The following is a 21,392-nucleotide window of genomic DNA, read 5'->3' on the forward strand; positions in this document are numbered from 1 at the left end:
TGTGACCTGTTTCCTTTTCTTTTTTTTCCAATCACTGAGCAAAATTGCTAAGCAACCATATTTTCCTTTTTTGCTTAGACTACCAGGAATCTTTCACCTAAAATTCATGCCCCCAAATGATAACAATATTAACAATAATTAATATTTTTGATAGTTAATGCTGTACAAAGCTTGTGAGGTTTTGGCTTTGTTGTGTATTTTAATGGTCATGTTATAGTCACGTGCATTTTCTTAAGATTTTTAAGTTTTTTTGGAAGAAGGCAAGAAACAGATTTTAAAATCAATACTATTTGTTTTTGTTTTGTTCTGTTTCTAATCATGTTAAGACTAAACAGCCACCAACCAGTTTCCAGCCACTCTTCACCAAGTTACGTGGGGTGTCTCCTCTCATGCCAATCCCTTGGCCAGGTTTTAAAATATTATAGGAATGCTAACCCCATCTTAGCGAGGAAAGTTGATTTCTGTTCAAGCCAAATACTTATGAGAATAAACAGAAAATAATTTTAAAGCAGCTTCTCATAAGCCTCTTCCTGTCTCTCCCTGGTGCATAACATCATTTTCTGACAATCTGACCCAACTATGGCAGCTGAGTCAGTCATTAAAATCTTTCCCTGTAAGAACCAAAAAACAACACCTTCCACTTCATTTTTCAACATCTTACTCGTGCGTTTTCAGTTTTGCAACAGAATTTCATCCTTGACCTGAACTTCTAAATATCTCACAAACAATAATTAACTCGCTAGAACCCTGCTGTGCAAAGGTCATCTTCTGACAGATGGGATACCGATCCAGAACACGGAAACTGTTTCTCCTCTTCCCCAGCCTTGCAGAGCAAGACAACTCAGGGCAAGGATTTTCATAATCAACATGGAGTCCATACACACCACGTGCTTGGTCAGTTTGTATGAATGAAAGAATTTAGCTCAGGAATCTGAGGTCCCTCAGATTCTCTGTTTGAAATTCAGTCATTATGCAAGTAAGAACATCAGGCTCAAAGAACTGATCTTTCCCAAAGTTACACCAAAAAGGGAAGCAAGACAGACAAAAACCCAACTTCTCTCTTTCCCCACCCACTGATTCTCCTTGACTTGACCTCTTATACAACCTCTGACTTCTCTGTCAGATCCTTGTTTTACGTCACCACTTCTTGGACCTTCCAATTTAGTTAATCATCTCCCTTGTTTCTCAACTCAGAATCAACTTCTCTGGGAGAAACCTTCCAGCTTGGGGCAGACTCCATTACCTGCTCTCATACCTCCTTGATTCATATTCCTTGTAGAGAATGTATCCCAGCTTGCAACTGTATTTTCAAAAATGAAACTATTTCATGAAGGTCTGGCTTTCTCACTAAACTCCCTGAGAGGAGAAATATATACATGTTGCTGTCATTCACTTCTATACTCCTAGTGCAGGAAGCCTCACTCAACTGATTATTTGTTGAATGAATACATCATTTTAAAACTCTCCAAAAATAAGGAGTGGGTCAGTGGTACAAATATTCTATCTCATAAATAGCAGAGATACAATAAAAGCAGCAAATCACTCCTGTATAATATTTAAAGATATCTCTATTTTTCAGTTCAGTTGTGTCTGACTCTCTGCGACCCCGTGAACCACAGCACGCCAGGCCTCCCTGTCCATCACCAACTCCCGGAGTCCACCCAAACCCATGTCCATCAAGTTGGTGATGTCATCCAACCATCTCATCCTCTGTCGTCCCCTTCTTCTCCTGCCCTCAATCTTTCCCAGCATCAGGGTCTTTCCCAGTGAGTCAGCTCTTCGCATCAGTTTGGATTGAGATAATTCACTCTATAAATAACATGTAATCAATGCTTAAACTCAGATGGCCCTGTTTCAGACTCTGAGAAAAATCAGGGCAGACTTCCTCTTTCAATGGGTTCAACAGGAAATGTTTATTATTTTAGCATGAGACTAAGACAAACTGGGACCACTATGTGCTGCTCACAGAATTTGACAGGATAGCCTGAAATTTCTGAATTATGTAGGCAACTGTTTTCCACAACTGTTAATGTAGACACCTGTTTTCAGGTAGAGGATGCTTGAGAGGATTATTCTTATTCAATTTGCCTCTGTATCTTTATAAAGTTTCATAAAAGCATGTAGCAATATTTGCAAATTTTATTCCACTTAATCCAGAGAAAGGGCCAGGTCACTTCTCTGATCCTCAATTCACTTACAGATTCCTAAAAGAAATGACAACAATTTGATGTCATTGCTTAGAACATTTTAACAATCTGTTGGGTCTAAAACTGTTCAATTTGGCATCAAAGATCGTTTCCAATTCTAACTCTGAAATTAAACTTAAAAAGTAAACGGCTCACTACTGTTTCTCTCCCTTTTCCACTTGTTTAAATATAACAAAACTTTCGTCAGTCTGAGGGTTTACTAGCCTTGATCCTACAACTCATGGTGAGAAACCTGCCCTTCTTTGAAAGACCAAGAACAAAGTGTTAAGAAAAGCCCTCCCTTGGACAAAAAGCTTTTGATTACAGGATGTCACTATTTGGGGAATGTTCTCAGCACAGTGCCGGTGAAGCACCATTATATCTTCTCCTTCTTGGACCTTGAAAAAATGTCCTACCACTCCTAAGTCAGGGTATCTCAGAGGTGTTGGAGTGAGGCACAACCGACGTCAGAGAGTATGCTTAGGTGCTCTGATTTGGCTTTGAGTAGACAGAACTGGGTTACAAATCAAGAGAACCAATTATAAACGTAGCACCATCCTTCCCTGGACCTCAGCCTCCTCTATTATTAAAGAAGGGGCATTACTCAAAGGTCTCCTCCATCACCAGCATCCATTCACTCTGACTCTACTAAGACACACAGAAAATCTCAGAGCTTGTTTCTGGGAAAGCAGAGGAAGGACCAGATACCTTGAGGGGGTTTACTGTCTGTTCCGCTTCTCCACAGAGGCCCACGGGTGTCCTGAACCCCCTGCCCTCAGACTGCTGCGTCACAGGGGCCTTCTAACACCCAGAGGTCATGTGGATGCTGGTTACGGGCTGGACTGTGTGCCCCTCAAACTGACAGTTTGAAGCTCTAACCCCCGGGATCTCCAATGTGACTGTGTTTGAAAACAGGGCCCTTAAAGTAGTGTTAGGGTGGGTTCTGATCTCATGGGACTGGTGTCCTTAGGAGAACCGGAAATGACGCACAGAGACTCGGAGGAAAGGCCACGTGAGGACTCATGGGAAGGTCTCAGGAGGAACCCAATCTGCTGCCATCTTGGACTGCCAGCCTCCAGAACTGGGAGAAAATAAATGTCTGTGGTTGAAGCCACTCAGTCTGTGGTATTTTGTTACAGCAGCTCCAGTCAACTAATACAATGCTGAACTGATTCACCTGTTTAGATGAGAACTTGAATCTTCTCGTCTGCATTTCTTTCTCCAATGAAAAACTTCAGTTCTAAAGCAGAAACGTTACCATTCCCGAGGTCACACAAGTACTTAGTGCCAGAAGGGACGCTAGAGCAGAGCTTCTGAAGGCAAATGGGCAAGGTCAACAACCTGGACTTCTTTCCTTAAAAACAATACATATCCTAACAACACAACATTGAGACTCGGCACAGGCATCAGAGAACGCATATTCAGGGTGCACTCATAATAAGCTTGAGTGACCAGTTATAAATTAAGATTATGCTATTTCACTGAATGAAACCCCATGTTTAAAACACGCCCTGTTAGTATCCAGAAGAGATATTAGGACTTCCTCCCCTCTAGAAAGCCAAGAACTTTCCTCCAGGGAGTGCTCACCACAGCTACTGGCTCTCCCCTCTGCTCTATTCTTTCCCGAAGGGGCCTCCTGAGGTCTGTGTACAGGGAGACACATTCAAACATAAGCCTGCCTGTTTTTGAGGCTAAAACTAGGCATGAGACTCAATATCTGCATTGGAGCCTATCTTCATTTTCCTCTCCTGGTCACACACAAGACGTGAACAGGCAGTCCCCTGACCCCTTGGTTCCCTGCCAAGCCTGAGATGGCGCTCAGGGAGGGATCTAGCTGCATGCTCCCTACCACAGATGTGAGGCCCTGAAAGAGACCTCAAATGAAAGTATCCATACCACACCTTGATGATCAAAACTGGCTTAAGGAAAAAGAGAATGGTTCTATTAATAATTCACTGGTTCTTAAATAGACATGTTCAGGCGGTCTGCATCTGAATCATCTCAAAAGGGTTTGGGTTGTCTTTTTCTTTTTTATTCAAACTTCAAAACTGCATCCTTAGGATGTTCTATTTCATAGGTGGGACCTTGGGCTGTGACTTTTAAGGTGATCCCCAGGTGGTTCAGTGGTAAAGAATCCATCTGCCAAAGCAGGAGACGCAGGAGAAGCAAGTTTGATCCCTGGGTGGCACGATTCCATGGAGGAGGGCGTGGCAAGCCACTTCAGTATTCCTGCCTAGGAAATCCCATGGACAGAAGAGCCTGGTGGGCTACAGTCCATGGGGTCACAAAAGAGGCAGGCACAACTTAGTGACCAAACAACAACAACAACAGGTGAGTATATCATTTGGGAAACACTCAAAACTGCTATACTTCTTTTCAGAGTTTAAAGAAAACAACTGAGAAGTAGCTGGTGTCTACAAATCATCATTCCTATCATTGAGGTACCAGCCATCCAGGTCTATATTAACTTTATTCCCAGGTGGTGCTAGCAGTAAAGAACAAACCCTCCAGTGCAGGAGATGTACGAGTTCGATCCCTGGGGTGGGAAGATCCCCTGGAGGAGGGCATAGCAACTCACTCCAGTGTTCTTGCCTGGAGAATCCCCATGGACAGGGGAGTCTGTTGGGCTACAGTCCTTAGAGTCCTGAAGAGTTGGGAGTGACTGAAGCAGCTTAGCATGCATTGTGAGATAACAGAATATCCCAAAACTCAGTGGCATTTCTTATCTCTCAGTTTCTGTAAGTTGGGAATTCAGGTGTGGTGGGGTTGAGTATTTCTGGCTCAAGGATTTTTTTTTTTTTTTTTAACCAGGCTGCAGTTAAGTCACTGGCTGGGGCTGCAGTCATCTGAAGGCTTGACAGGGGCTGACTAAGCCACTTCCAAATTGTTGACCAGAGGCCTCCATTCCTCACTGACTGCTGGCAAAGACCTTAGTTCCTCCCCACCTAGGCTTCTACACAGGACATCCTACGGGTATGCCTTCCCATGGAGCAAGTAACCCAGCAGAGACAAAAAGGGGGAAGCCACAGTGCCTTTCATGATGCAGTCCCTGAAGTTATACGTATCGCTTTCACTTCTCTTTATTCATTAGAAATAAGTAACTAAGTTGAAGCCACATTCAAGGAGAACAGAACAGCCCTCTTCTTTTAAAGGGAGTGTCAAAGAATTTTAAGCCACTGCAATTTCCATTACCTGTCATACTCTGAGAATGGAACAGAAACTAACAACACTCAGGTATCTCTGGTCTCGAGCCTGCCCACAAGGAATTCTGAGAGCAGGGGTAGAAGAAAAGACCAGAGTACCCAATTATTAATCTTTTATGAAGTCAAGCTACGGAACAGCCAGTTAGGTTAAGGGCAGAGGCAGATAAATGTCAAATTAGAAGTCAAAAATGCTTCGTTGTGAGACCCAACTTCCTCAGTTTTAGCTGTGGACCTCACTTAGCCACTGAGCTACTACCCTCTTTTAAAAAAAAAAAAGAAAGAAAGAAAATATTTACTACTGGGGTGGTGAGGGGATGGAGTTGGAGGCAAAAATTCTACAAATTTACAAAGAAGATAAACTCCATGACAGAGCTGGACAAGTAACAGTGCTAGACATAACTGTAGTTATGATTACTTGCATGTTTCTCATAAGCAAAGGTACCCAGATCAGAAGATGGTGAGGCCGGTATATTCAGGTCCCCTTAGTTCCTTTTGCATGTGTTCTCTGGATTTGTCTGCTCTCCTTCTAGAAACAAACTAGCCCCTTAGTACTCTGCACGGAAATCCCACCCACAGTGACTCTAAACTCAGTTTTCTTTCTGGTGGACCTTTCGTACCTGTACTGTTTACAGAAACTGTGTCTGCACAGGCCCTGCAAAACGGATCTAAACTGCTTAGTGCTACCTGATCAGGTAACTAACTCATCTCGAGGACCTAACTCATCTCGAGTTGTGCCCCTGAACTTGTAAATGCCCACTTGTACTGAAGGCAGGAACAGGAAGAACTGCAAATAACCATGGACATTCTGGAAATATTTTGTGCCTACGGGGATGTCTATATACACATATTTAAGTATTATTTATCTAGACCTGATATATGCAAAAATAAAAACAAAACGGTGAGACAGAGTTCTGCTGTGATCAGAATGGGAACTTCCTTGGAGCTCTGAAGAATCTGATTCAGAGTACAGTTGCCAAAGAAAACGTCAGTCTACACAGCAAACAACCTTATAACCACCGAGGAGTATGCAGGCATCTGAGAAAGCTCATTCCCAATTCTTTTTCAAATTCCTTTCTCCTCCTCTCCTCCTCCCCAGGGTTTTCAGACACTTAAAAGAGATCCAAGAAATCCCACAGTTTCAGGAAAACTCATTGTGGTGAGGCATGTAATATTAAACGACCCCATGGCCATGACAGGAAAAAAAAAAAAAATGAAATGCATGCCTATGCAGAGACAAGAAAAGAGCCTGAAAAACAATACTCAAAACTTTTCCAACCATTGTGGCACGGAAGACATACCTAAATCAAAAGTATTTTTTTCAATGTATCTTTCATTAATAAGTCAAAAATTCAAGGAGTATTACAAGAATAGGTGTAAAGATCTCCTGCAGACATAAAAGATTCTCATGAGAGGGAACACAAAAACTGGAGGTGTTCAAGTCTTAGAAAGCCACCTGCCATGCTCCCTTTTTGCAGAGAATAAAGAGAGAAGGACTGAAATTAGAAACACTTATAGTCACCCCACATTTTCAAAGTCAACTAAGGGGGACAGAGTTTGTTCAAATGAAAAAGAAAATCAAAGCCCTTTTTAATTCAACAACTATAACTTTGTGTTTGAGGGTATAGCGAGGACTTTTTCTTTTTTTGTTCTTTTCTCCCTTCCCCACAAACCCCCAACCCATCCTGTGAGGCTAAGTCAGAATATCTGGGGCAACTGACCAGGAGTTATTCCCATTTAATATATTACAGCCCAATTCCAACAAACCTAGAAAATCCAGAGTCTATTCTCAAGAGCCTTCCCTTGAGATGAGCCTTCCCTGTTTGAAACAGATAAGTGAGGTTTTATGGTCAGAAGTTTCTTACGGGAGGTGAGAAGCTACATCCCCTCGCAGAAAGATGGCACTGGTTTAGGACCTCATAAGCAGCTTTGTCCAGTAGAACAGCCAGATTTCAGAGGCTTTGATGAAGCAATTGTTGAATAAATGAAGGCCTAGAAGATGAGACTTTAGTTGATTAGCTCAACCTCTTAGAAACTTTCACATACAATTTGGGATTGTTAGATACATGTATTTTTTGCAGTCAGTGGGCACTACCAAGTTGCTCTTCTTCATTTCCACCAAAGCTAAGCAGGTTGTAGAAAATATTTTTACAGAAAACAAAAATCAGGAAACCATGTATATAATGGAAAGAACATAGGTTTTAGATTAGAAAGACCCAGGGCTGAATTCACAAGCTCCGTTCTATGGCAGCTGATTGATTTAGGTACCTAAACCCGCTCTGCCTTAGGTTTTTACATTCTTTTTTTTTTTTTCTAAAGCCCAAGAGGTTGTTGTGAAGATAAAATGTTTCCATGAAAATCACTTTGTTTTATTTATTTATTTATTTCATTTATTTTTATTAGTTGGAGGGTAATTACTTTACAATATTATAGTGCTTTTTGCCATACACTGACATAAATCAGCCATGGATTTACATGTGTTCCCCATCCCGATCCCCACTCCCGCCTCCCTCCCCATCCACCAGCCCAGGTTGGATGCATGAAAATCACTTTGAATGAAGTAATGGAGCCACAACAATGAGTGAGACCAGCTTCTGATCCACTGCGTGAAAAAGACAACAGAAGTACAGCAACCAGATGCCAGGTGGCTCCCGATGACCTCACCTCCTGGCAGTCACACCTTGTACTGTCATTTCTCACAACGTACCAAGCTTGGCCAGTGTGACCAACAAAAATGACGGTTTTCACCTCCAAGATCAGGTAACAAAATGCATTTCAGTTGCCATCTAAATTGGTATTTGTCTTTTTGTCTCTCCTTTTCTCCCTCTCTCTGACCATTCAATTTGGGAAAGCCAACTGTCATCATCACCCAGCCCTCTGGAAAGGACCAAGTAGAGAAGAACTCAGGTGTCTGGCCAAAAGTGTCATTAAGCGAGCTTAGAAATAGATCCTCCAGCCTCAATCAAGCCTTCAAATGACTGCAGCCCTGGTCGAGACACCCTGAGTCAGAACTACCTGCCTAAGCCACTCCCAGATGCTCAACCTTCTGAAACTGTGGCAATAATAGATACCTGTTGTTTTAAATTGTGGAGGAATCTGTTTTGCTGCAATAAATAACTACTACATTAGGTTACACATAGAGTTGCAAGGTTTAGAAGAGGAAAAGATCCTCGAAGGTTGAAAGCTGTTTGTCAAAGAATTGAGTTTGGATGGAAGGATGAGTTTGACAGGTGAGAGAGCAGTACTAGGCTACGGACATGAGTGAACCAGGCGGAGGGGCAGGAAATCACCAGACAGGTTCAATGGGCAGTGATGAGAGAGACAGAATGCCAGCCACCACATCTGCAACTTCCAATCCAGGACATGAAGGGTAAGTTGGACCATAAAGAAGGCTGAGCACTGAAGAACTGATGCTTTCAAACTGTGGTGCTAGAGAAGACTCTTGAAAGTTCCTTGGTCTGCAAGGAGATCAAACCAGTCAGTCAATCCCAAAGGAAATCAACCCTAAAAATTCATTGGAAGGACACTGCTGAAGCTAAAGCTCCAATACTTTGGCCACCTGATGCAAACAGCCAACTCATTGGCAAAAGACCCTGATGCTGGGAAAGACTGAGGGCAAGAGGAGAAGGGGGCGACAGAGGATGAGATGGTTGGATGGCATCACCGACTCAAAGGATATGAGTTTGAGCAAACTCAGGGAGACAGTGAAGCACTGGGAAGCCTGGCGTGCTGCAGTTAATGTGGTTGCAAAGAGTCGGACACGACTGAGCAACTGAACCACAATGGATCCTTGAGATACCTAGGCAGTAGCTAGGACTGAGAGTTCCCACTGGTGGGCATGTAGAAGATGGATTAGCTACACAAAACTAGAGGCAAGAAAGTCAAGCAGGAGCCTTTTGTGATGACCCAGGGGAGGAAATAAGGAGCTGACCCAGAGTGCAGCTGAATAAGAGCGGGGAAGAGATGAATGAGAGACACGTCGTGAACATGGTCCACCATGTTAGAGTGTGGCCGCCTACCGGAGCCTGAGGTGTCTGAGCCTCACGTGGTCATGTAACCTGTGTGCAGTCAGTCACATGCCTGAGGACATGACTACCATGGGACACATACTTCAGTCAAAGCTTCGCCGTATCATGCACTTCATGTGCTGCTCTGGCATTCAACACATTGCACTAACAAAATTGATGCCATAAATATTGGAAGTGCTTTAGATACAAAATTAGAGTGAATGTGTAAGCTTTGTTTCCTCTTAAATCACCTCAAATGCAAGAACGGACTCCAAATGACACTGTTATCCCTAATAAAGTCAAACACTAATAAAAGAGAACACCGTGGAGGTGACGCACAGAAAATTCAAAAACCATCTGTCACGCCAGAGACATGTCTGAGGAGGAAAGCCCTAAGAAACAATATTAGTATTATCAATCTTGCCCAGTCATCTATGTTACGGGAGAAAAATCACCCAAATGCCAACGGAGATTCAAACAACCCTGACAGTGTGGGATCATTGGGGTTCTCTGAGAGGTGACCCTGCCCCGTTACTCAGAGGCTGCTGAAGGCACTGCACGCACTGGGAGCAATGAGGGCCACTTGTGAAACCACAGCAAGGTGGCTGACAAAGGGGCCCCACTCGTTGGCCATCTATCTTTGACTCAGACTCTCCAGGAACCGGGGGAGAGAGAGCACACACTGTTAAGAGCGGGAAGAGCCCACACCTACAAGGCTGGCACCCAGCTGGCTTACGACGTGCAGGAGGTCATCTGGCACACACCCATCTGACAGCGAGGGAAACAGGCTGAGAGACATACAGCTACTAGCCCATCACATGGGCTGGAGATTCAATCAGCAATACATCTCGGTTTCTCTAGCCCCTGGCCCAGCAGTCTTCTCATAACCTTCCACCCTAGGGTGGAGAGGAGTAAGAAGACGAAGGAAGATTCTTCCCAAGAGCCTCCAGGGAATGCACTGTGCTCTGACACTCACTGCCATCCAGAAACAAAACTTGAGCCCTTCAATTCTGCACACTGGAGCATCTCCGTGACACCCAGCACACTGCCGGGTCCTGTGAAGTAGAGAGGAGCACGTGAGCGAATGGAAGCAGGGATTGGGGCAGTTGAATGCAGACAGAAAATGGTCAGAGCTGACTTACCAAAGGCTGACCATCAAGGGGGAGTGGGGAGCAGACTTACAAGAGAAGGAGATGTTCCAAGGATGGTCAGGGTCCTGACAGGGGAGGTGGTGGCAGAGGCCATTCAGAAAGCCTGGGAGGCCAGGATGCAGGCTGGCTCTAGGGAGGCCTGATAGTGAAATTACTGAAAAGCCAGGTACACAGACAGGCTTAGCCAAAATGGCAGAGGCTTGGAATTCCAAGAGACATGTGAACTTTATCTCATAGACAACGGGAAGACACAGATGCTTTTACTAAAGGAGTAACTCGACTCAACCCCAGACAGGGAGAAGCTCCATCAGCCCCATCTGTAGCTTGCTAAAAGATCATCTGTCACTAAGGCTGCCCTTGCAGGGGAGCTTCAGAAGACAAGGACTGAAAGCAAGCTCCTTCCTGTCTTCAACATGTCCCAGCAGAATGCCCATTAGCCTTCCAGGCAGCCAAGGTGCTAAAAACCCAGCTTCAGTAAGCTGTGCTTCTCCGACTGCTGTGATGACAGAGGACTGTCATCACTGCTCGGGGGCCAGCCCTGCTAACACCGGGCTGCTTGGGACTAAAGAGATGCCAAGCGTCCTCCTTGTCTCAAAATCAATAGAGGTAGGGATGCTTGCTCACGAAAACTGAAGTTGATAGAGTCACAGAAATAGAAACAGCTCTCTGTTAGGCAAACAGTGAAATCTGTCAAAGAACATGTGTTCAGTATATACATATAAACAATCTGAGCTGGGTCAGGGAAGAAAGAGCTCTGGACATTGGAAGGGAATGCCTGCATTCCCATCGCGGCTCTGCCGCTGACCTGCTGCCCAGCCTGCAGGTGATTTCACTTTTCTGAGCCTTGGTTTCCTCATTCGTTACACAGAAATAAATACCCTCTATTTTGCCCACTTGTCAAGAAGCCTGAGGGGTAGGGTGGAAAGAGGCTTATAGCAACTAGCCTGAGATGTGGGCAGCCAGGGCCACCCTCCAAGCAGAGTCAGACCAGGAGCCTCCTGGACCGTGACTCCCCCTCTGCAGACAGGGTCCCAAATGGCCAGATCTGGGCCAGGGCTCCTGTCCCCTCCAGCTCTGGAGTCACCACTCTCCTTTGACACTTTCGCTTACTTCCTCTGCTGCTGCTGAAATACGTTCTTATGTCATTCAAATTATGATTTTTGCTATTTCGCTCCTTCCAATTCTGCCTCCCTTGGGCGGAAACCTACTCTGAAACCACTGGGCTGGGGTCCTCCTCAGGATGGCTGGGGAAGGTCAGACCCTCTCACTTACCTCATCCCAGCCTCTGCAATGAGGGGGCCTGGATGCCCATCAACATTCAAGTTTCTTTTTATTTTACCTATGGAGGGAATGAGTGTAGACAATTTTTGTCACCCCTGAAGGCTACTTAGTGCTCACGTGAATTCTCCCTGTATGTCGTGAGTCAGATCCCTCACTTGTGTGGTTACTTCAGACGCATGAGCATCTTTTTCCGAAAACCTTGGCAATCTCCTTGTACTCTCCCCCACAACTACCCCCCACCTGCCCCCCACACCACAGTGCTACTCGCCTTGTTCCTTCCTGCCCTTTCAAAGACTGATGGCAAATTAACAGATACACCACCTGCTAGCATGATGCCAAGGTGTCAATACAATCTGGATACACAGGTAAGGGAGGTAAACCTACTTCTGTTCCCTAGCAGACCTCTTTCCTCTCATCTCTCGCCTCTGGAAAGTGGAGCCAGCAAGACCCCTGAGGGAGACAGGGTGGAGGTTTAAGTGCCTCTACCACAAAGCTCTCAAGTTCTGACAGGCTAGGGATCCAGCAGGAGATGCAATGAATGCTTCAACCCCCCTTCCCTGCATTAACCCCCAGGGCCCCATTCCAGCCTCTTCCTTCACAAGGACACCATTCACACATGGCCATGTTTTGCCTAAAAAAGAGAAGCCTGAATAAGCAAAGAGCCCCACTTTGATCTGCCGGGGGAAGTCCACTTCCAGGCCTTCCATCCCTCAGCCAAGCGGTTGGCAGCCTCCTTCCTCATTTCCTCCAAAGGGGAGGCCAACAAGAATAAAGCTCTGGCCCTTTGTTCCCATTTGGAACTTTATCAATGGGTGATTAACTGCTTCTTAAATAAGAGTGATCCTCTACTCCCCGAAGATTTGCTGCTAAGTAAATCGGATTCAAAACTAAAAGAAACACATGTATTCATTGTCCCACTTCCTTGGGAAGCTCATAAGTTACAGACTAAGGGATGAGAAACCTATAGAGCTTTAAGAGAAGAATTATAGGGTGATGGGCAAGTATTCTTCAAATGATACAATTTACTGAGTAAATTTTTTTCCACCATGTAATTAAAAGCCAGGGAAACAGCAACTCCAACCACTTCATCAGTTACTAGTCTTGGGAAGGACATTTCAGCATCCCTAATGCAGGCAACGGCCTTGGCTCTCCTGCCCCAGGACAGAGTCAAAGGTGACCTTTGTGGTGGAGACCACCTTACATCTATAACCACAACTGCCAACAGAGATGTTTCCTCTCCATCTCCTGACTTCTGAGCATCCTCATCTATGCTCCAATCGTAAATCTCCACACCTGACAGAAGGGTTGCAGAGGTGAGGGATGTTTTGGCCTCCTTAGGCCATAATTTGCATCTCAGCAGTTAATTTCTGCACCCTGACAGGCTGATAACCTCTGCTCCATCCCCACCAAAGCACTCTGAAGGGAAGGCCAGGACAGAGACTCATATGTCAAATTCCACTCCAGCCCCTCCCTCTCCCCTCCACCAGAGTCTTGGAACAAGCAGGACACAGCAGAGTCCACACTCACTCTACTGTCTAAAATAATGCCTTTGGCCAAACTGCCATCAAATTCTGACTGGATATGCAACTTTCTCACCTGTCTGGTTTAGACTCCAGGCAGAGTCACTCCTAATTCTAAGAGTGATAACTGCAGTAAAACTCATACGGCATATCTTAGTAATGTGTAAGCCTTTCTCCCTTTGCATTTGATATACACATGACAGTAATACAAGCAAAAGGAATGATACAAAAAACATTATTTATTGAGTACTAGATGCTAGGGCTTCCCTGGTGGTTCAGACAGGAAAGAATCCACCTGCAACGTGGGAGACCTGTGTTCGATCCCTGGGTTGGGAAGATCCCCTGGAGGAGGACATGGCAACCCATTCCAGTATTCCTGCCTAGAGAATCCCCATGGACAGAGGAGCCTGGAGAGCTGCAATGCAAAGAGCTGCAAAGAGTCAGACACGACTGAGTGACCAAGCACATACATACACAGATGCTAAGCTCAGAATATTTCATATACGTTACTTCAATAAATCTTCATAACGACCCTGTGATGTCAGCTGTTTTAGTACCTTGTTTGTTTTATTTTTATATCTAATTACCCGGTCTCCTGCTCCTTTTTCCTCCCACCATGCCACAAACCACATACTTGGATCAATGTGCTCATGTGCAGAGACACAAATCCACACCATGGGGTCAGTGACAACACTGGGGCTACTGCTAACGTTACTCAGCCCACTCGTAGCATCACCTCTTATGGAACAGGGAGCCTGGAGATCTCAGACAAACCTCCTTCTGTTGGAAACATACCCAAAATATTCTGAACAAGAAAGCCGTGCGGTTTCACTTCAAGTCAGACAAACAGCGATTGTTTGGCTAAGTTGTGTTCAGATCATGGGGAGGAAAGAGCTTCCTAGAATAACGAAGCTGGGACCACCTATCGTTTCTGCTCGTTTTTACCCACTTCGTATCTGTATCAAGATGTGAGAGTGAGTACGATACAGGCAGCTGTGTGCATGCGACCTTGATTTCTGCAACCATTTTTGTTAAATGACAGTTAATTTAAGCTCTCCCAGGTGACCTAATTTCAGGGTTTCCTGAACCCCTTTATTTGGAGGTAGTAACCAGAGCCCAGCTGTGGGGAAAACGACCCACATGGAGGCAGATCTCTGGGAATACCCTGGGAGGAGCCACTCCTGAGTCTTCACGGTCTCGGGGTCACAGAGCTGGAAGGAACCTAAGGCTTGATTAATCCCCAAGACAAACACACAGTCACTTGTCAAAACAAGATCCAGATGACTGGATGTTGGAGACCCAATATTATTACTTTGCTGATTAAGGGTTGAAAATAAACTCATCATCAGGTAAAGGCATGGGTTCTCCATTTAATAACTATCCAGAAATTAACAAACATTAGATCTGTCAGACTCAATCTTTTGGGACATGCTTGACATTTATCAGATTGCTAGCTCCCTAAAATCAAACAAAGACAGTAAAAAGAACAGGGGCTTTTGAGTAGATTAGAATTGGTTCCAGAAGGATTTCCCTCATGGTCCAGTGGTTGAGAATCTGCCTGCCAATGCAGGGGACATGAGTTCCATCCTTGGTCAGGGAACTGCATACACATGGGACAGCTAAGCTCAGGTGCCACAACTATTGAGCTTGTGCGCCCTAGAGCCCACGCTCCGCAACCAGAGAAGCCGCTGCGCTCGCTGCAACTAGAGAAAGCCTGTGTGCAACAATGAAGATCCAGAGCAGCCAAAGAAAGAAAAAGAACTGGTTCCAAATCCTGGCTCTGCCATGAGCAGTCAGGCCTCATGGGAATGGCGCCTCTCAAAGGGTTATTTTACTTGTTATGAAGCAGAAATAATAACAACGTGCATGAAGAGCTAGAATTCAATGAGCTAGCACATGACAAGATGTTTCCTGATACACAGTAGGTACTTCATCTTCCTTCACTCCCAGGTTATATGACAATGGAACATCATAACATCCCAAATCAGAGTTCTTGGAGGACACACAATTCCCAATTCAACACAGCACTAAATCAGTTGCTCAGACTGTTTACAAACTCAATAGCCATATCAACCTAGTCGACAACTTACTTTTCACTGAACTACAACATTCTAAAGCTGTTTGCAGAGCACATTCTTCCAGGGACCTAGAGAAGGAAATGATTTGGAAACTATCTGAAAAATGTGAACAGTTGCATCCATTTTACATGGGGCGAAAATATTCTAGCTGAATAAGAGCAGGCAAAATTGACAAACAAATGAAAATTCCATCAACCAGATACAAATAGAAACTCCATTTGGGCTTAACTTCAAAGTACTGTACGCTCTCAAAAATAAAATATAAGCAACCAAAATATATTTATGTCTACAGCTGTGACATTAACATTAGTGACAGCTTGTTTACATGCCTCAGCCAAGAAATGCTTGTCCATCTGGTCACACACCCGGCATTACACACATATTTTAAAGTTACTCGAATATTTCTTTATGGGTTGGTTCATGTAGGCAAATTTGGAATAAGTCAAGTGAAAATACACTGCAAAGAACCTGCTGAACCCACAGAAACTGACATTTTCCTTCCCACCTGCCAGTTAAATGCCTGTTCTGCTTCCTCATTCATTCACCCACCTCTACAAACATTTGCATTGACATTTTGCCAAAGAGTTATCCTACAAATCCCTAACAGGGAGAAGAGAAGGGAATACAACAATTACACATGCATTTCAAACACTGGTGGTGTCTTCAAAAAAATTCTGGCCCAGAGAAGTCCTAACATCAAGTCAGATTTTTAAGTGACATCACTACTTTAGTATTATACATTTATGTCACAGGAGGCTGTCCATTTATAGAGGAGATAATGTGACTTGTCTGACCCACTTCCCTCTCAAAGTTGAGATTGTGTGACAGACCTACTAGTTTGCAGACTGAAGGTACACTTCTGAGTTCATATTTCTAATCTGAAGAAAATCCTGTGAAATGGGATTTATTGTTGAGTCTCTAAGTCATGTCTGACTCTTTGTGACCTTATGAATTGTAGCCCACCAGGTTTCTCTGTCCATAGGATTTCCCAGGCAAGAACACTGAATGGGTTGCTATTTCCTACTCCAGGGGGTCTTCCCAACCCAGGGATCAGACTCGTGTCTCCTGCATTGGCAGGGGGATTCTTTACTGCTGAGCCACCCAGGAAGCCCTGCGTAATGGGATTAACCAACTTCTAACAGTTTAATATACTAGTATCCAGGAGCTTCATAACGTATGTATATTTCTTAAAGCATACACTTACTGTACACAAACAACTAATTGCTAAATTCTCCTAGAACAAAATCCAAAGCCAGTCCACGTACAGCCAGCAGCAGGAAAACCCATCCCCATGACCATGGCACTGGAGAAGCTTCTGCTATAGAAAGTGTTGTTTCCCCTTGAAGCTCTCACTGGCCACAGACAAGGAAAAGCAAATGTATTCAGAGGGCTCCTGGGAGCTTAACAGAAAACTCCAGAATTTCCTAAGTTCTGGATCCACCAAAGGCATGATCTTTTTATTTCTTGAGTAGTTAATCTGCCTACATGAAAAAGTATACTTCACATATTACAGATGCAATATCATCATAAGATTCTCAATGATCCAGCCAGAGAGATCATTTTAAAGCACGCGTGCAAATACATCTCCCTTGTTCAGTCCTGAAAGGCCGTCCTCCCACTGACCAGAGGGGTGACAAGCCTCGCTTTCCCACCACTTTCCTCTGCTGTACTCACACCAGCTACACGTGCCTCCTTGCTGTTCCTTAAACACTCTGAGAATTCTGCCCTGACTATAAAATTCTTCCACAGTGTTCTCACAGGGCATCTGCAAGTTTGTGCTTTAACATCACAATCTTATCTATTTAAAGCTTCAACCTCTTCCCATTGCTAGGTGGCGCTAGTGGTGAAGAACTCATTTGATAAAGCAGGAGACATAAGAGATACAGGTTCGATCCCTGGGTTGGGAAGATCCCTGGGCGGAGAGCATGGCAACCCACTCCAATACTGTTGCCTGGAGAATTCCTTTGGACAGAGGAGCCTGGTGGGCAACAGTCCATGGGGTCACAAAGAGCTGGAGACGACTGAAGCAACTTAGCATGCACACCCATTGCCTTTCACCCTGTTTTACTTTTTTTTTTTTTCATGACATTTACTGTAGTAAGTAGAAAACACAGTGATAATTCATTATCATGTCAGTTATTTAGTGCCTGGTTTCGTTTTCCCCTGCTGGAATGCTTAAGTTCCAAGAGAGTGGGGGTCCTTCCCCATTTTGTTCAGTAGTGTGTGTCTCACATGCCTACAACACTTCCTGATGCCTAGTAGGGCCCATCACATATGCGTTGAATGAATAACTGAATCACCAGAGACCGAAGTGCTTTAATCACAGAACAACTCCCTGGGGCTCTGCTAAGTCAGAGGTTCCTTAGGTCTGGAAATTCCATCTCCAAGGGCAGTCACTCTACAATACCATAGGAAAGGACCTGAACAGGACCCCTGGGAAGGACCCCAGGCAGATGCTGGACAAAAATTCAAGAAAAGTAACAGAAATATGGAGAGATATTGGGCAAGATATACACTGCCCCCAAAACTATTCATCTCATCACTGCAGGGAACAACACCTTCCAAGACACCCTACTGCATAGCCTCTTCAATGTGAGGTTCAAGGCTCTTCCATCTGGCACCCAGCCTTGGTATCTCATTCATTGCATCACTCACCACATGTGCGGTGAGCTGGGCACCACCCTCACTCCTCTACGTGTCAGCAGAAAAGTGCTGCTTGCCACCAAGTCTGGGCCCGCCCCAGCCCCACCAACGTGCACAGACTGTCTGCAACCCTCAGGTTCAGCCCTGCCCACTGTCTGAGTCAGCCAAGATCAAACCTGGCAGAACCAGAAGTCCCACCCATCTCCACGTAGCCTTGATCACTTTTTCTGACCTAAATCCATTGTGCACCATAATCAAAACGGCACATAAGAACGATTCAGAGTATATCACACATAGTATCAGCCACCCCCAAACCACAAGCCACCCCCGACCCTGAGCTATTGACCCACACAGGAGTTTATTTAAGACCTTTGTAACCTTCTTCCATGTTTATAATCACTTTTAAATGTTTTATGTCCTCTGACTTGTAATAGAGGTGAGGGTTAAAAGCACAGACTATAGTTAAACCAAGTCTTCTCTGCCAATGACTAGCTGTGCCAATTACAAGGTTTAAAATGGTGATTATAAATGCACCTACCATAGGTTTGGTTAAGTGTGAGGACAAATGGATTGAAAAAGGTAAAGCTCATGGAACAATAAATATAGAAACACCCCCAAGCAAATACTCAAGACATTACTCCCATAAATAAAATGGAAAATATATCTATACAATGGAATACTATTTGGCTATAAAAAGGAATGAAGTTCTGATACATGTTACAAAATGGATGAATCTTGAAAACCTGCTAAATGAAAGAAACCAGAAACAAAAGGCCACATATTATATGATTCCACTTATAGGTGATGTCTAGAATAGGCAAACCTATACTCAGGAAGTAGATTAGTGGTTGCCAGGGGTTGCTGCAGAAGAAGGGGAAGGAAAATGACTGCCCCTGGCTATGGACTTTCTTTTTGAGTGATGAAAATGCTCTAGAATTAGACAGTGGTGATCACTGCACAACTCTCTAAGCAGACCAAAACCACTGAATTGCATACTTAAAAGGGGAGGTATCGTCCCGCCCCTCCCTCCCCTATGCGCCTCCAGAACTACGCCCAAGTCTTATTACTGTATCCCTCCAAGTCCCCTATAAAAAGCAAGACAAACTAAACACCAAATAAACTAAGTAACCAATGACAAACATGGAGCCAAAATTTTCTAGGAAATATCAACAAAGACTAGAACAACTATGCAGCTGCAAGGAATGACTGGCCAACTTGGGCCAAGTTTGGTCCCCCAGGCGGTTGGAGCAATGCCAACATACACTCATTCACTGTGGCTGAGGGTCAAAGGCAGGTTCTGCCAACAGGGGAGATGATCCAACAGCAGAACTTGGCCACATCAGTTCAGGATTAAAAAAAAAAAAAAAAAAAAATGTGGGTAAGGGGGTCTATTACATTCTTTCAGTTGGGTTCATAATCAGAGTCCTCAATCAGTATGCCCAGCATCAATTTCCAACATGCAGACCTATTTATACTGTCTCCTTTTAATCGATGTAATGGCTACAAAAATAAATGAACTGGAAAGGAGAGTTGTAAGGAGAGAGAATACCATAGGAAACAAACAGGCACATATTTCAAAGTAACAGTTTCTTTCCTGGAACTGGCAGGCAGAAAAGAATTCTTGAATATATTCTAGCACTCAGCTGAACCATCCTTGCCATCAGCTCCATATATTAATACATGTTCTACAGATCATTTTCCCTGCAGAAAAAATGTTTTTAAGGAGGGGAAACTCAGAGGAAGGGAAAATGAACTATAGTCTCAAATAAAAAAAGGAAATTAGTGTTTTCATTTTATGATGAAGAAAAAAAAAACATTCTTTCTTATAGCTCCCAGAATCCAAAGGCTCTTCATATAGGTCACTTAGAACAATTAAAACAAAGAAAATGTGTCAGTATGGCTGACATAATTGGAGGCTGGATAAAGACACAGGTGAAGCCCAGTCACAGTGAATCCTTAGAATGTGCCTTAGAACTTTAAAAATTAACTCCCCACCTTAGACTCTCAGGACAGTCTTTCCAGGTCACTTTAATCAAGATACCCATTTTCTCTGTCTGCAGCAATCTTAGCCCATTTCCAAATTACTCTGGGTTTGCCTGTTTCTATTCTCAAGAGCACTCAGAAATCCAGATTCTTAAAAGTGCTTTTAAACCACCTCATCATCTCTGATTTCTCTCAGCTACTCTTTTTTCCCATTATCACCCTGAATCCTGCCCTCCCCGCCTTCCCCACTCTCTTCCATTTAATGGAGAGAAAATGGAGCTTTGGAGAAGTTGCGAAGCAAAACAAAGACGTCAGCGATTACACTCAGAATAAAGGAAATCAGGAGAGTCTCTGACTGCCCCCGGAGGGGTTGCCCCCAGGAGGCGCTGCCAGAGAGTCTTTTCAGAGGGCAGGTTCAAGGGGGTCAGACAGAGGCTGTCTTTCTTTAGCACAAGCCCTGGAGCCTCCGCACTTGGCTTCAACACTCAGCCCCCATACCTCCTCAGTGGCTCAGTGGTAAAGAATCCACCTGCAATGCAGGAAACACAGGTTTGATCCCTGAGTGGGGAAGAGCCCTTTGAGGAAGGCATGGCTACCCGCTCCAGTACTCTTGCTGAGAAAATCCCATGGACAGAGAAGCCTGGGGGTGGGGGCCAGTCCATAGGGTCTCAAAGAGTCTGAAAGGACGGAGCACCCATACTGTTTAACTATGTGAGCTAGAGCAGATCACTTGAGCACGCTGCATCTCAGTTACATCGCTGGTTCAATGAGAATTCCAATGCCTATCTCACAGGAGAAATAAGGAAACACGGTGGAATCCAGACTCTAAGCACCATGAAGAAAGAGACTCAGTTTACCTTTTTCACAGCTCTACCCCTGCCCCAGCATTGCACTTGGCCCAAAGTCTAGATCATGGTTTCCTAGATGTTTCTCTCGTCCACTAATAACTTGCTCCCTATTTTAAATCTAAATGGGGGAACTGATTAAAGAAGAAAAAAATAATGATGGCATCTTCATCATTATTACCACCACCCTAACATACAAGGAAAAAACATTACATAAAAATAAATTAAAAAATAATATCCTACAGCAGGCAGACAGGAAAAAGAAGTATTTGCATTTCATTACAGCTACCATGACTGCACACTTTTCACAATAGAAGAGATAAAAAGGAAGAAAAGGGAAAGGCAAAAAGAAATATGAATAAATAAAGAAATCTAACTGATATCCTAAATATGTAATCAAAAAGAACAGGCCTTGGAATATATTATAAACTGAAAGATCTGCTCAGAGAGAAGCAATTGAAAGCCCAAATTGAACAGTCTCAGCAATTTGTGGGAGAA

At 44.1% G+C, this 21,392-nt stretch overlaps 1 protein-coding gene across 3 annotated transcripts in view; it reads right to left on the reverse strand.

Moving 5' to 3' along the window:
- The window catches only part of MB21D2 (Mab-21 domain containing 2), a 120,550-nt gene that overhangs the window by 41,634 nt on the left and 57,524 nt on the right, over positions 1-21,392 (reverse strand). The window lies entirely within an intron of this gene.

Source organism: Dama dama, chromosome 19 (genome assembly GCF_033118175.1).
Source record: "Dama dama isolate Ldn47 chromosome 19, ASM3311817v1, whole genome shotgun sequence".
In the NCBI taxonomy this organism is placed as follows: Eukaryota; Metazoa; Chordata; class Mammalia; order Artiodactyla; family Cervidae; genus Dama; species Dama dama.